Source organism: Ambystoma mexicanum, chromosome 9, assembly GCF_040938575.1.
Source record: "Ambystoma mexicanum isolate Mex_15411 chromosome 9, UKY_AmexF1_1, whole genome shotgun sequence".
NCBI classification, from domain to species: domain Eukaryota; kingdom Metazoa; phylum Chordata; class Amphibia; order Caudata; family Ambystomatidae; genus Ambystoma; species Ambystoma mexicanum.
The window spans coordinates 1,462,951,695-1,462,969,366 of NC_090931.1; positions in this window are offsets into that span (position 1 = coordinate 1,462,951,695).

Here is a 17,672-nt window from a genome sequence, read left to right on the forward strand (position 1 = left end):
GAGGGGACATCCATTAGTGTGCATTATATGTGTGGCACCAATAATGTAATAGGCACCACCCACGTGCTGCCCGTAGCACCCAGCATTCAAACACTAATTACCAACAATGCCGCCATATACTATACGTATGTGATGTGACCGCTCCTCAGAGCGTCAGCGGCATAACCACCGCTGCGCGTCCAATAAAAAATGTATTTGACACGCTGCAAAGCTTCACATGCATCTCTCCCGCTGAGTAACGCTCTCAAGAATGGTAACACTTACCTTGTTAGAAAACAACACCGGCACCTCAGTAACTCGCTCGGCTTCCAAAAAACCACACACAACACAATATCAATGCGGGCTAAACATAGTCAAAGGACTCCGTTTTAAAAGGTGCTGAGAACACCAAAAAAGGACTACCCACCTAAGGCATTAACACAAAAAAGGGATAAAATGTCTAAAAGCACACTGCAAAAAATACTGCAAAAAATGCAGCAAAAAATACGTCCATGCATAGCTCATCCAATCAAACATTAGCCGGGGGTTTAAACACGGATTGATGCGCAATCATGCCGGAAGTGAAGCTTTCAAACAGTCACGGATATAGTCACTTAAGTATCTGCTGCGCAAAACAAATACACCTCTGCCCAGCTACAACAGAAACATAGTCGCCGGGTTTTTTTTTTGAACACGGATAAATGTGCAACCGTACAAAAGATCTTACTCGAAGGCGCTCACATATGTAATTGATGTCGCTTGTGCCAAAACACACAGAACCCTGTACAAAACTAATATTCCATGTGAATAGACACATACGCCGCCACTATCCTAAACTTCGTCAAAAGAGTGAATGGACCTGCAAGGTGGATAAAGCGTCCACATTTTGCCATCTTAAATTAAGGAACCATACCTGAAATTAATGGTCCAAGGGATGGACAAGTGAGGAATAGAGAAAACCCCATCACTTATAAAAAAGCCCAGAAGTTAAACATATTCAACTGTACTCCTTGATTTCAGGAACTGGGTCAACAGGCCAATGTAACCATACAGATAGACATATCAATGTACTGTATACACATTGATGGATTTGAATACATCAACACTCCCAACAGGTTTCTCAAACCTGAGAACCCAACTAGTTATTGTTGACAAGGTCTTTTGCAAGATGGATAGAACGAGCCCCATCACCTTACAGAACCATTTGTACATATAGACACTAAAATACCAATAGATTGTGTCTTCAAACTTAGATTGACATATATCTAGTACTAGCATGATTGAGGTCAGATTTAAACTTAATGCAGGTGGATAATGTCTTAAGAATGTAAATGGAAACAGGTGTATGGATGAAAACTCATTTTAGAGCAAACAAATAGGCCTAAGTTATATACAAATCTATGGACAATTAATGACTAGGATAGTGTAATTCTTGGCCACATAGTATCTAAACTGCTGTGTCGATCTATATTCTGACCGATCGTGTCATTTTGCAAATCAGTTTCTCGTAACCAAATTGTTCCATTCTACTGAAACATTCAGCCCCTGCTGGACTGTCTTGAGAGTGTGAATCCATTTCTGTTCAATGCAATGTAATGTTATACCCATATAGCCCCCTCTCATACTGTTCTTAATGTGTTGCAGTACAAACCACCTCATGTCTGTGTCCTTATGTTGCATTATGACAAAATGTTCAATTAGCGGCTTGTCCGTCACTTTATTTCGTATGCAGCTCCTATTTTCTGATATACGCTGTCTAACTTCCCTTGTGGTCTATATAAGCAATTAGTATGGCAATTCATCTTCCAAACTCTTTGACCATAATGAAACTCGTGTTTGGTTTCTGTCAAAGGGCACGCGACACATTCGGCACATTTATAGTGTCCGACAATGGGTGGTAGACCCCATTGATCATTGATAGTTGGTTCTCTTGCTGGCTCTCTATAAGTATGGACCAATCTTTGTCTGAGATTTTGGTTGTGTTTAAACGCCAACATAGGTTTTTTCATTAATGATCCTGATTGTTTTACCAAATTCCAGTGTTTGTTAATGATTGTTTTTACATCCCCACTGACTGGATTCAATGTAGTTACACATACAAGACGTTCATTCTTGTGTCTTTCTCGTGTGGTTAAACAAGTTTCACGATTAGTGTTTTCAGCTCTCTTCATTTGATCTTTTACTAACGTTCTTGGGTACCGCCTATTTTCCAATCTCTCCTTTAACTGTTCCGCATGGTGCTTGAATTCATCCTTATCGGAACAATTTCTCCTAATACGTAAGAACTGCCCATATGGTAAATTCTGCCGTAGACTAGCAGGATGTAAGCTATTAAAATGTATTAGGGAGTTCTTATCAGTTGTTTTTTTGAAAAGAGTAGTTGTGAGTTGATTCACAGCCTTTTTGATCAAAAGATCAAGGAAGCTCAACTGATGGTAACTATATTCAATCGTGAATTTTATATTCACGTCACATTGATTTAACCATTCATGGAACTCCATAATAGATACAACTGAACCCCTCCAAATTAGAAAAATGTCATCGATATACCGATGCCAAATTTTCAAATGTGCTTTAAGAATGGGATGGAACATAAGCAAGTTTTGTTGGCCTAGAATGAACTTATCCTCATAGACAGCCATATATAGATTTGCAACATCGGGGGCGAAAGTAGCCCTCATGCTGACCCCTTTCTCCTGTTTATAAAGTTGTTTTTTAAACAGAAAGACATTTTCAGTCATAGCTAACCTAATGCACTCTTGGACAAACTCAGTGGGGGGCAAATGTGGTCTGGTTCTCTTGTTCAAATACTGCCCTAACACATGCAGACATTCCATCTGTGGAATCGCTGTGTATAGCGACTCGACATCCATGGTGACATAGATATCTCCCTCTTTAATTTGGATGTCATTAATGATATTAATCATGTGAGTCGAATCTTTCACATGTGACGGCATCTCCAAAACAAATGGTTTTAGAAATACCTTTGCATAAACAGACAGCGGTTCCAACAATGAGTCGACAGCAGAGACAATGGGTCTACCAGGGGGCTTTGTGGAGTTCTTGTGAATTTTGGGGAGTATGTAAAAGGCCGCCCTCTTAGATCCAATTTTATTCAGGAAATTACCTTCTTCAATACTAATCCATTGTTCATTAACTGCATGATCAGTCAAACTCTTTATTTCATCTTGTAATCATGCTGTGCGGTCCCTCTCAAGTTTTTTGTAGGACTTTACTTCACCCAACAAACGCATACATTCTGCTTCGTACATAACTGTGTCTAATACCACAATACCACCACCCTTATCAGCGGGTTTTATAGTAATAGATTCTTCACTGCACAGTCTAGTAAGACTTAACCTCTCTTCTTTGTCAAGTTGTCAGGCTCATGATTCGAGTATTTCTCGAGTAACAATATTCTCGAAGGCCATGATTTCAGGAGTGCAGGTATATGGGGGTGGAATAAAGCTAGATCTTATCTTTAGCCCACTAATGCCAGTGGTTAAGATTCAGTCTAAACCTTCCAGCCATCACCTCTTTGTTTTTGCTTTGTCACCCCGAGTGGGACGGGTATGCCCAGACATGGGTCCCGTGCCTGCTGGGCCTAGAGACCCAAGCTACTCCTCACTGATGAGCCCCAACAGGGTGAAACATGTTTGGGGATGCTTGTGGTCTCGTGCAGAAGGGATGTGACCTAGCAGTTTGGGCTGGACTGCCCCTTTTGGTGTGGGGCCAAGCCTGATTTGCATATGGTCTTTCCCCTTCTGTAATGGCTTGGCAGGTGAAGAACGATGGTCTGGAGGGTTGCCCGAGCAATGCCAGTGGTTAAGATTCAGTCTAAACCTTCCAGCCATCACCTCTTTGTTTTTGCTTTGTTTGTATATGTGGCATGCAAGTAAGTTGCCATGCGTGGTAAAATGGCTTTAGATTAAGGCTCAATTTGTGGCCGCAGCATAACATCTTGTGGGCGGTACCTTTAACCCACTCCTCCAATTGGAGTATGTTTCCCGGGCTTATCTCTGTTTTTATTGATATCCTTATGTGAGTCCAAACCTCCCATTACTATGAGCGAGCATCAAATTCAGCAAGCTCCAATCCAGCCCCTTCCCGCAATTATTATTATTATATATTTTTTTCTTTGCCAATTTACTTGAGATCATCAATCTATGTGCGATTCCTTCTCAACTGTAGAATCGCATTAAGCTTTTACTTGATTTCAACCAACAAGGAGACAAAATTCCTTACATTTGACATACCACAGGGCATGCATAACAGACACTTGACAGACTAGACAAACACCAGCTGGACACACATATACCTGCCTTCTAATGAATACCCCAACATGGGCTTTAAACTAACCCCATTTGTGCCGTCTTTAATCGTCACCGTAGCCTATCGTCCCCAATTATGTGGGCTCTGGGTTCACATTTCTTCTGACCACTCTTTAAAGCGCAGGAACAAGGCGAATCCTTACTGTTTTCTCTCGGGTGCCCCCCCCCCCGGTATTCCTTACATTTTTGTCTCAGGTGCCCCCTTCGTAATCCTTACTTTTTCTCTCGGGTGTCCTCCTGGTATCCTTACTTTTTCTCTCGGGTGTCCTCCCGGTATCCTTACTTTTTCTCTCGGGTGTCCTCCCAGTATCCTTACTTTTTCTCTCGGATGTCCCCCCGGTATCCTACAGTTTTTCTCTCAGGTGTCCTCCCGGTATGTTACCGTTTTTCTCTCGGGTGCCCTCCCGGTATCTTACCGTTTTCCTCTCGGGTGCCCTCCTGGTATGTTACCATTTTTCTCTCGGGTGCCCTCCCGGTATTTTACCATTTTTCTCTCGGGTGCCCCCCCGGTACGGTACGTTAACCACTACTGTCCTTCATGATTCTTATTTCATCCTGTTCGCTCTTTTATTTATTTGCCATAATCCCCTATTTTATGGCTGCCTTCATTTTCTTGGAGGCCAACTGTTTCTATCCCATGTTTATGAATTTTCATAATTCGCAGCCCGCGCCTGAATTTCTTAAAATATGGCATTATTTCTTTGCCAGGTCGTACCGCTGGCTATGTTCACTATGTTACAAAAATACTATAAATCTTTTACTTCTCACTCACCCACTTTCATTGGCCTTCTGCCGCGTCCATGCCTTCACAATTGCTTGTGTTTAACTAACGCAGGCCCCAACTAATCATGCTTTCCTCGATAACCTCAACACTGTCATCATGCTTTCACACTTTGTCATTCAAGTCTTTCTTGATTCATCTAATTCCTATGGTTCCAGAATCTCAACCGCTCATTTCAAACCAAAGGTTTTTCCCTATTTAATAAAAATGTTCTCCACTCCGGCTGACAAGGCCTCAAAATTGTAAACTACCACCCCTGGTATGACTCCATGCAGACTGTTCTACCAGTCATGGTGGAGCTCCTAGAAACAACCTTTAGGAGCACCTCAAAAACCCCCTACACTACATGTGTGTTATCCCCAAATTTCCCAAAAGCAGGTCGCAGGTGATCCAGTACCCTCTTTTAATTTCAGGGGCATTCTAATAAAAAATGATAGAACGCATGAATGACTATGGACCATTCAGCTACAGGGCAGTGCCTGCTCCTGCCTGCACGTCGATTTAAAACCCCATGTAAAATCACTTGCTCCTCGTCTCATGAAGTTTATCACTACCTCTTTTAATTCTAACACTACTGCTGTAGCTTTAAAATAACCCTTGCTCATACCATGCCAGGTTACATGCTACACTCTGTTTGTTGCACTTTATCATTGGATTGCCAATGCAGGGACGTCATTTGGGGGTCGCCAGGGGTCATTGAGATGTCGCTTCCGCTACCTCTATCACTTTGGTGGAGTGACGTCCCTGTGTCATTACTTCCCTTTCACTATCGCATTTTCTAAGGCCTCCGGCCCTTTCCTTTCCCCGTCATACTTACACCACCTGCTCATTCATTTCTCCTCATTATCAGTGTTAATTGTATTACTCCACCGCCATCCTTGCAGGCATTTCACAAAATCCTCACAGGCTTTAAAAGTGCAGAGTGCCGCAGTATGCAACTCTCAGCGTTTGAAAGAATGCACATGACTTTGTGCCAGATGAGCTGCTCACTGGCCAGCCATGGAGGAAAGGCTACTCTTCCAAAGTCACAAATGTAAGTCTTACACAGCGCTGGTACAATTAACTGATGCTGCTGCTAGGGTCAGTTCAGCCCAGTGGCGGCTGGTGACTTGGAAGTTGGTTGGGGCGTACATGTCTTGGCGGGAATTAGGGAGTGAGCTAGGCCACCTCACACCACTCAGTGTGCCGGTGGCTTCTCCCTCTGCAAGGCATTTTGGAAGAAATGGCTTCCAAGATGTGCCATTTACTGTCCCAGTCCACAGACATATGGCATCACAAATCCTGGTATAATTATGAGTCTAAACTGCCTGGAACCCACTGAAATGTCTGCAAAGGGTTTTTTTTCCAGCTCGCGGACGCCTGGTCTGGACTAATGTGAGAGCATCAACAAATAATGCACACAAATATAACTTTCTAAAACAAAGCACCTATCAACAACCCCAAAGGCAGTTCACAAAACTGGGAACACTGCGCCTCTGCCATACAACGCACATACGCAATAAACTTAACTAAAGGTCCACATCTCAGAAATACAGCAATATCTGAGCCAAGGTGTCTGCAGCCAAAGGGTATAAAAGCCACGTGTCCAAACAGTGTCGAACGGGAAATTATATCATGCCTCCTATTTGATGAATATACGTGTATTGGCCTACGCCAAGCTGCTTACAAGCCATTTGCGAGGAAATCTGCGTCGCAAGGTCTTGACCTCAGAGTTAATGTAAACTGCCATTTTAGGTCTATCCGCCATTTTGGGTTCTCTCTGTACAGTCACCCTGTGTCTTAAAATGGTGGACAGTGTCATTCTGGATGTAACATGGCAGTCTTGACTTCCGTGTATACTCTAATGTGTAACTTGCCCGTAAGCCACATGTGGGGGTCATGAATTGAGACCTTGCCCTTCGCAAACGTGTGTGTAGAGGATTACCTATGTCAATGAAGCTAATCTGTGAGAATATGTCAAACACAATGTAACAAAATACTGAACTGTGGACACGTATTTGACTACATTGTATAAAAACTGTTTGACAAGGCTCTGCGAGAAAATACACTATTGCCATTGAGGCTTGTTGGCGAATGTATTAAAGGCAAACCCTAAATGTACAGATGCGTGAACCTCGGCGCAAACCCTAGATCTGTAATACATTAACCAATAATAACTCGCAGTAAGGTTAAACATCCTGTTTTCAAAGGTATATAAAGCGAGACTATTTTAATGTACAGTCCCACTCACTGAGCACACTGAACCATGCTGGAGTTTGCAGTGTTGTACTGAGGGCCTGATAGCTTATCGGTTACATTGTCCTTTGAAACTGTTCAGTATAAAATAAAGATCTTTGTATGTTCCTTTGTAACCTGCGTTCGGTGTATTTCCTTTTGGGGTACTCAGCCTCGATATCTTTTCCTTGTTTTTACAGCAGCACCCCATTGAGTGACATGTATGAGGCTGGTGGCATTCACAGATATGCACAGACACAGACTCTGCCCTTTACAGGATCTCTGCTAGCCCAGAAAGGGGTTGAGCGCGAGGAGACAGCTAAATTAGGCTATGACCTCCATTCTCTGGCTCCTTCAGAGCCACGCATGCTATAGAAAGCAACATTCACACACTGACTGCCATATTCCATTTGCTGGCAGTCCTGTATGTATGTGTCACTGTGACTGCTGGCGCAATGACCCAGCCAATATTTTCTGTGATGCTCGGCCAGGGCCAGATTGGCTACCTGCACTAGGCTGCTTGCCACCCCACAATGTAAGGGAATCGAAATGGGGCTAAGACCTGTTTCATTGTCATCATTGGTTCCCCCATTGGGTGCGCAGGATGGTCAAGCAGCTTTGAATTCCCCCTTCCTATACAAGGACAATATTTCTCATTTAACAATTCATTTATGCGCGCTCACTCTGCAACATAAACGTCAAAAATCACCACTGCCGCCAGCATTCTATTTCCATACAGCACTTAACCATACATAAATACATACACATGCGTCACTGCAGGGCCTACCTGGGTGAGAAGCTTTTTCGACATGCAATGCGAGAAGTAAGCATTTCTTGAATCCTGCGCTGCTCCCCAGTGCTCTTGCTCATGGACTCCTTGTTACCCACTGCTGTCCCCATTCACAAAAAAGGGCTAATGCCACAGGGCTAAGCTCCCCAGTCTTGACCCTAAATCATGGAATGCTTCTCTAGTGGGTTTGGCGCAGAACCATCCCATCTCATTTCTCGCAAAATTGTCAACCCTGCTTTGGTTAACTACCTCTATCATTTCCCCCAGCAGTGTCTGTACCTCTTCCCCTTTTGCTAAATTAAACACTCTGTGCTGTGCCCTACGCACATACTACACCCAGTGTGAGCCCAACATGCAGCCCATTCATAATAACCACAACATAACCTAGTGTATGCCCTTTACTCTAATCTGCAAGCCCCTTCTTTTCACTAGCACCACATGCCTATGGGCTTCTGCATGCTCTGTGCTACTAGGAATCGCTCATTCCTTGCCACATGATAGTAGACCCCAGAGACGTTTTTATTGGAGGGCTCATGGGGTAGCTGTCCCCGGCCCCCACGATGTTGCCTGGTCTTAAAAGTAAGATTCCAGTTTACCTTAGGCTAAAATAGCACATGCCAGGAAAATTTGACTGCATGCTGCTGAGGTTCCGAAACCCATTTCCTGTCAGTTTTGACAAATACATTCTACCTTAATCAATTAAAACGTGCACTGCCTTTCAATTTCATTGTGGAACACAGGTCTGGGTAACACGATCTTTGTAGCGTTCTTTCCCTCTGTGGGAATGTTGCTGATCGTGTGCACTAGCCAAAAGTGGAAATCCATATTCATCCACAGGGGTTCAGAAGTTGTCTCAGTGTGTTAAGCGCTTATTCTAGGGACATGCGTTCATGTGACGGATCAGAAGGGCACATCCCAGTGAGGCTGGCTGAACCATTTTTAAATCTGAAGTTCACAAATATACCTGCACAATTACTGGGGTTTGCAGCACACGCGACGCGATTTGGCAGCACTGTTCCTGCACCAGATAGGGGTTAAAATTAGCTTGCTCAGCTGCGCATTTCTTAAAACCTAAGCAACCCCTTGGAAGATGTGCATAGAATATCTGGCCAAGCGGCAACCAAGTATGCACATTCGAGTCTGCACAGCAACTGTGTTAATGCTTGTATCTTGGCTATGCCAGCAGACAGTACTGTGATCCTGATCAACACATCTAGGATCCCTTGCATCACTGTGCTGTTTTCTGCTGCATGCAATGCACTGTGTCTTTAAGAATTAAATGCATTATCTAACACACATACACCCAAACATTCTCCAGTTCACTGAAATAACCTCACAATTACATCGGCTGTTAGCATGCCCACCATGAGTAAAAAAAATGAAAACATGTGATGACCCAGCCAGATCTGAGCCCTGAGTTTACCACGGAAATATTTGGCTGCCTGTCTTTTTTAAGATTCTGTGTGATTAGACGGTCTCGCAAGTCGCACATGGAGAACGTTCTCCGTGCTTATCTGTGAGGGCTGCTAATTTGTACCTTCCTTTCTGGCTTGATCACCGCACTCTCTCTCGTAGGCTCTTAGTGAGGGGCCTTGATTTATTCCTCTTGTCAACCCCCCTTTTCACATTCGTTCTCAATTGCATTTTTTTGTTTAAACTGCTGCTCTGATGTAAATACACCAAGAAAACAACCCCACTATGTTTAATCCCCACTTGCAACTTCATGCAGACATTCTAACAAAACCAGAGCTCTGTTTTTGCTTTAAGCATTTTTCAATCATTTCTTCCATTTGTCCACATTCCAGGCTGGCAGTTCCTGGTTCTTGGCCGTACCTCCCCTGCACCTCACAGGTAAAACATTGCCACATGTTGCATTCCTTTTCCGCGCAATGCGCTTAATGCACGAGAACAGTACTTCCATAAATCACCATACCTCAGCTATTTCAATGCGAAAATGTATGGTTCTTAGCACGATCTATCAATTATCTTGCCTGCTATAAGTAAAATACAACTTTAACTCCATAGTTGCTGGTTTGAAACACGTGTTCACTAAAGGTGTACCAGCATTTTTTACTTTTGACAGGTTGTTTTAGCTCTTTTTGGGCTGCAATCACCACGAATTTGTGTGCTCTAAACTATAATTTTTGCCCACTTCTTTGATGGAAATTTTTGCAATTTCAAAACCTTGGCTTGACGCCAATTTCTTATTCAGCTTAAAATACCATTTTTATACTGGTTTGAATGTTTTAACTGCGCACGCACAAAGCGAGCCTCATGAACCGCCACAACATACAAATTTAAACACACACATATCGTGACATGTACAAAGTTAGACACAACCCCGACCACCTGCATGCATGTCTCGCATTAATATTTTACTCTTGTTATTCCTTTTTAAATGCAGTTAATGTATTTGTTTTGTTCCCATATCTTGGTTGCCATTACCTGTCTCTTTTGGCTATGGCAGTTTTTCACTCACCTTCTGTTCTCCCCCCTCTCGATCACCGCCTTTTTCAGGTTACCGTCTGGTCCGCTGGTCCGCCGGGATGTGCCGGGTCCCTTCAGGGCCCACCTGCAATCATCGTCTATGGGGAGCTTTCCAGTCCACTCAGCTCGAAATGGCGAAGGACTCGTGATATTGCTGAAGACCTAAAGTTACTTTGTCAACGGCCATTAGGTGACATTCCTTTAATCTATAATCGATGGTCAGAAACCATCCTCTGCTACCAAATGTAAACAAGGACCCAATGACCTCTGACGGGCCCATGGGATCAGGGCAGGCCCTCGAATACTTTAAGACAAAGTAGCTGCACCTCGAGGAGGTTGGGGTGCAGGATTCACATACTCCAACACAATTCAATAAGGACCACTTAAATGGATCAGCACAGAGACTGTTAAGTTCATAAGGGTTTATTCACCATAGCTTGACACAGTGCAGCCCTAACAACTGTGCCCAAGTTCCCTGCCTCCACGAGAGAACTCCCCTCTCAGCATTACACAGACACATTTATAGCAAAATGGGAGGGAGCAAAATGCCCCCACCTCTCCCTGCATATCTTAAGCAACTATATCGTTACATTAGCTCATTGTCCAATTAATTTTAATTGGACTAAACCCTTCAACAATAAAATTACTTTCTAACATGCATTTCTCACTCTGTCTCAGTGCTCGGTTCAACTTATAATTGTGCAGCTGGACTTTTCAGATAAGAGTTTCGACCAGGCCTGTCTGGTTTCTGCTTCTAAATCAAGTTCCTGAAGGCTTATGTCCCTGAACGTCTCAACTTTTAAAATGACTTCATTATTGCATACCTTCTGCACTACTCAGTTCTTCATCTTTTAGTTACAATTTAAGTACATGCATTTTCATTTAAAGGCATTTAGCCCAGGCGATTTTCTGTCTGTATATAGAATATCTCATTGTCCATTTTGTGCTTTGCCACCATACTACAACATGGTAATGCCAATTTCGACTTTATAAACAAAATGCCCTTGTATGCTAGTATGTTGCAACATTATAAACCCTATTTTTGCATATTTCAACACCACATAAGTCCCTTTGACTTTCTCAGGTTAGGTTTAAGGGGGGGGGGGCTCCACTTCATTCAGTTGTTGATTCGATACACATATATATAGGTTGGGACCTCCATTACAAGGTGTAACAGAAAAGTAACAACTTTCTATAGGAAAGTGAAAGCATTTGCCATTGGCAGTTTGGGGTTTACGTTGGATGTTCCTGTCATGTTGAATGTGCTGTAAAGAACGGTCCTCCCAAAGGCTTGGATGGAATCTTGCTGGGATATTGTATTATTGTTTCTTGAATGCAGGGGAGTACTTTCTGCTATTTCCCAGTCTCCTTCTAAAAGCAGAATGTTTGGAGTCTAGTCATTACCAGTAGTTATTGACTGCATTCCAAGCATTTTGTTGGCAGAGTGGATGTCAGTAATGACATCCATGGGGTAATTGTGGACTCTGTGTAGTGTATAGACTCGGTAGTGTATCATCTTGTCTTGGGCATTCTGTGCGGCCTTGCAGGTAAGTGGCCATGCCACCTCCCACTGTGTGTTCTCTAGCTGCCTTACCAGATCAGTGGGTCAGAGAACTCAGGCGCGTGGCGCGTAGACCTCTGTACCCTCAGCCAACAGGGAGTATATATTGATAACCCGATTTGCAACTTAAATGAAAACAACAAGGCTTACTATGATTGTTCCAGGAATCCCTCCCAGGCGAGGCCAAAGGCATCCCTAATTTGTGTATATTGGGCAACATATGCCAGCAGGATGGGGCTTCATTACCAGCATGCCATCCAAGGGTTTCTGCATTCAGGTAGAGGTCTTCCATTTTTGCTATTTCTTCCCTAGTCTGTTTGCAAATCCCAACTTCATTTAGGTCTGGAGGAGCCTTAAGCCACTCCCACACTGCCATAACCTTGCAAAATGCCTTCCTTCAAGTCAGTTGTCTGAGGGTCAGCTCTCAGATTGCTCTAGCTACTTCCTTGCGGAAACACAATCCTTTGCTCGATCTGCTCGCCCCTCTGTACCTTCTATCTGGATTATCCAAGAATGGCCGCCTGTCTCCATCCTGGTATAAGGGGACACATCATCGCTGCTACCCCCCATGAGCCTTCATGAAATATCAATACAAGTCCGGGATCTGCAAGCCAGGCTGACTATTACACCTGTCAATCATATCTTTATAGCAATCATCTTCCACAGCTACCACCCCTCCACTGACATGCATTTTCAGTGGTAGCCATGTTTAGAGCGTGATGTCTGAGCATAATTCCAAGCCGTATAGTCATATTTTTTTAAAGGCAAGCATTGTTAGTAAATGCATTTGAATTACATTCCGGCGAGGCGATGCAAAAGAGTTCACAATTCACAAAGAAGAACAGGGAATTACGTTTAGTTTAGCTTTCTGGGATGTGCACCAATGTTATGGAACAGTGCGAACAAAACATAAACAATGTTACTGGGATGCACTACAGACTTTCTGGGAAGTGCGCCAAGTTGCTTGGTAATAGTAAACAAAACTAAAAGAGCAATTATTGAAAGAACTACAAAGAACTACAGGGCTTCCTGTGATGGAGATGCTGTAGCAACTCATAACTGGGTGAAAAGTTGAAGTCATTCACTCACGGCCTTGCTTAATGCTGACAGTAACGGGTGACCCAAGCTGTCGCTGGTAGGTACAAAATGGCATAAACTGCATCCTGCTGCTGGCGCTGGTAGGTAGAGAGGATGCTCAAGTACTATGTAAAGGCTGGCATAAGAGGGTGGAGGCAGGAGATGAGCTGTACACTACGGACCTGAAAAGGCCGGATGATGAGGCAGAGGGGTGTTCTGCTTGATTTATGCTTGGTTCAAAATGGCGTGGGCACGCAATGCATTCTGGGAGCGCTCGGAGCCATGTTGGATATTTACTTCACTCCGCAGTGAAAAGCTGCACACATTTTGCTGAAGTGTTAGATTCACAGTGCTGAGACAAACATGCTTTTTCAAACTTGGTATGCAGTCAAGGCCATTTCTGCTGGGAAAAGCTCATGTTGTTTTGACTTGCTACTGTTCTCCGTGGAGCATGTTTTTAGAGCAGGGAGGCCCTGCGTTCCTTGGGGGGAGCTCTCGATTGACCCAGCTGGCAACCGACGGCTGTTCCTCAACTGCGCAGGTGCAATTCCAGAAGGTTCGAGAATGAACTCCCCTTTTGTGGAGTTCCTATATATGCGGAAACCCGGAGGGGTCAGGTGACACTTCAGCCAGAGAAGGACGCTCCGTCTGGCCTTCCTGTGAGCTGTTGCACTCTCGGCCTGGCTACCCCGGAGTCTTCCAGCTGCTTCCGGACGAGATAAGGACTTTAATTACGCTCACGGTGATGTATTTCTTTTGACTTCTTTACTTCTTCTGTGTTCTATGTCCATGTTAGTTTTATGAGTTATTTCTATGTACTTGTAATCTTTGAATAAATAGCCGTAAAGAGCTGATTATCTTCTAAGGAGTGCGTGGCTGTGAGTTATTGTGTCTGTCTGTTTATGGGTTGAAGTACTAGCTCTATAATTGCATTGGTGATTTATGGTTGTTCCGTGCACTTTTCAGGGGAGAGCAATACATTATGGCACTGTTATTTGTGATGAAGTGTTCCAAATATTCAAGCATCTGTTTGAACGTAGATAGGCTTTGGTTATCTTGCAAGCGAAAGTAAGTTGGCAGGGAGTGTTGAACTGTGTTAAGCTGTTTTTTTTTCTCTTTCCTTGCTGGTGTGTGCGTGCTTGTGGGAGTGATTGCAGAAAGAAAAAAAATAGATATCAAGAGTTTTTGCACCATTTTGCAGTAATTAATAGTTTGTTCAGGAAAAAGAGTGTTCCCGCTGGCGGTGAATGCTCTGATGTTATCATTCCATGCTGGACTAAGAGTCCATATGATAAGTTGGCTCAGGTGCCGGGCTAAGTGAGACTTGGGATCAAGGATTGGGGGATGCCGATCCGGCTGATGTAATGCATGCTTGCAACAATTTCAGTAGAACGTGGTAAAGAATGTGCGGCATTAGGCAGGCGAGGTTGGGTTCTTTTTCATGCTTATAGGAAAATACATCAGAGGCAAATGGATATGAAAAATGAGGTTTGAGATTAGAGAGAGAGCAAGCTGCAGAAAGGCAGACTGCGTTAATGCAGCAGATTCAAATGAAATTGTTTAACGATAAGGCCAACACATATCAGGCAGTGGCCGAGAGGGCAGCAGTCAGAGTACCTCGTTATAAGTATAGGAAAAGATGGGGAGTGGTCAACAAAAGAAAGGTGGCAACTGTAATCGCTACCGCTGGTGCAGACTGGGATCCAGACAAGTGGGATGGTGATATTTTTGATTCAACCAGTCTAGAAAGTAGTTCTGCAGAAGAGTCTGACCCCAAACCAGAGGGGAAACAAAAAACAGTGGCGGCGAAGCCTGTTAGAAGGCGGCAAGCCAGACCACACCCGCAGAATCCTGGTGGTGGCATGGTGGATTTAACCACTTTGGAAGATTACACACAACAGGAGGTTGGGGAAATTATTACCCGTTTGAGGCAAAAATCAGGGGAAGCTTTATTGACATGGATGGTGAGATTGCTAGATGGGGGTTCTGCAGGGTTGTTGGTAGGTTCTACTGATTCACCACGTTTTTTACCCCTGTCAGTTGACACCAATGTACAGGAGGTCTTAAGAGCGGGACCGCCCCCTGATGCAAATGGTCAAGATACGCAGGTGTCTTTGTTGCACCTGGTAGCCCAAGCATGTAACCGTAAATACCCCATTACCACAGACTGGCCTAGTGAAGAAACAAAGTGGTATACATTGAGAGAAGCAATTCAAAAAGTCAGAGAGCATGCTATGAATGAGGCAATTCACATAGATGTTCCTGATCACATGGGAGCCGTGCCACTCTCAGTTTCAACTCGCAACATGGTGATTAGAACTGCGCCACCCGCATACAAAAGTATTATTATGACTTTGCTCTTAGGTATGACGGGCAAGGCTACTGATGAGGTAGCAGATGCCATTAGGCAACTTGCAGATTTGGGAGAGTGGGACAAGAGTGATAACAAGCCATGGGAGAGAGAGGGGCGCAGTGAGAGAAGAACTGAAGGCAGGCGGCAAGATAGCAGAGACTCCCGAGTGTCCCGAAAAGACATGTTTTTGGCTTTGTTAAAAGATGGTGTGCCACATGAAGAAATTGATGGCATTGAAGCCAGAGTAATGTATGAATTATACAAAAAATGAGGACTTGCAGCAAAAGAGCGCTATAAACAGGTTAAGAAGCAAGTAGTCACCACACCACAGGAGGACACCTCACCTTCTGCTCCCCCTGCGGAAGAACAAGATGAAGGGTCTATGGGGACACCTTCCCCGTACCAGCCGACATACGCTGATTTGAGAAAGGTGGTGAGTGCAATGCTAGAGGCGGAGTCGAGTCACACTCATTCGAAGTTTGACTAGGACTTCGGCCAAGCTCCGGCAGCGTCTGCCCGCATAAAAGTGGATAGGCGGCCTCATGTTGATGTTAAGATTTTTTGGGGGCCAGGAAATACACAAGAGGTGCAAGCGTTGATAGACACCGGGGCGGAGGCCTCTTTGATTCAAGGTAATCCGGACACGATTTAAAGGCAAACAGTTTAAAATTACAGGTTTAGGGGGAAAGGAGACCCCCGCAGTGCAAACGCGAGTGGAGATGAAAATAGGCAATTTAAAGAGGCAGAAATACCAAGTGTTGATTGTCCCGATACCTGAGTATATAATTGGCTTTGACATTTTGGAAGGGCTAACCTTGGGACTTGGCGGTAAAACTTACCAGTTTGGGGTGAGTGCATTGATTTGTACCCCCATTACTGTAGGCAAATTGAAGATGCCCCCAGTGCAAGTGCCAATAGCAACCAAGCGGGTAGCAATGAAACAATACCGCATTCCTGGGGGGCACAAGGAAATTTCGGACACCATTAAAGAGTATGTGGAGGCGGGTGTATTACGCCCTATTACCACATCATGGAACAATCCGCTCTGGCCCATTAAAAAGGGGGATGGGTCGTGGAGGATGACGGTGGATTACAGGGAGTTGAATAAACATACTCCTCCCTTAGTGCCCGCAGTCCCTGATGCCATTACTTTGATTGAGAATGTCCAAAAGTTTGAGGGGACATGGTATGCAGTGATCGATTTAGCTAATGCATTTTTCTCCGTGCCAATTGCTGATGAGTGTCAAGAACAGTTTGCATTTTCGTGGGGTGGACGTCAGTACACTTTCACGAGACTACCCATGGGGTACATGCACAGTCTGACTATCTGTCGCTGGCTGGTGGCAGAGCACTTAGACAAGATACCGTGTAAACCTGACATACAACTTTCTCATTACATTGATGACATTTTGATTCAGGGCAAGGATGAGCACAGCGTGCAAAGTCAGTTAGATGTCCTTATGGAAGGATTGACAAAGAAAGGGTGGGAGATTAATCCGAGTACAATTCAAGGTCCAGCTGAAACAGTGATATTCCTAGGGATTCAGTGGCATCATGGGCATCGAGAGATGGTGCCTAAAGCTCGACAAAAAATACTTGAATTCACCACTCCAACGAACAAAAAGCAAGCTCAGCAGTTTATAGGACTGTTTGGGTTTTGGAGACAGCACATTCCACATTTAAGGCAGGTATTGGCCCCCCTCTACAAGGTGACACGAAAACAATATGAGTTTCAGTGGGGGGAAGAGCAGCAGAGAGCCTTTGAGATGGCGAAAGACACCGTGAAGCAGGTGCTTGATTTATGGCCCTTGAAGGAAGGCGCAGTGGAATTAAATGTGTCTGTACAAGACAATTATGCTAATTGGAATGTGTGGCAGAAACAAGACAGGAAACGTGTGCCATTGGGGTTTTGGAGTCGTAAGTTGCCCAATGCTGGTAACTCACAGACTCCGTTGGAGAAGCAATTGCTGGCATGTTATTGGGCTCTCGTTGATACCGAGCAAATGACGGTGGGCCATGATGAGGCCAGAAATACCAATCATGCAATGGGTACTGAGCTCTCCTAAAACACATAGAATAGGACATGCTCAAGAAGCCAG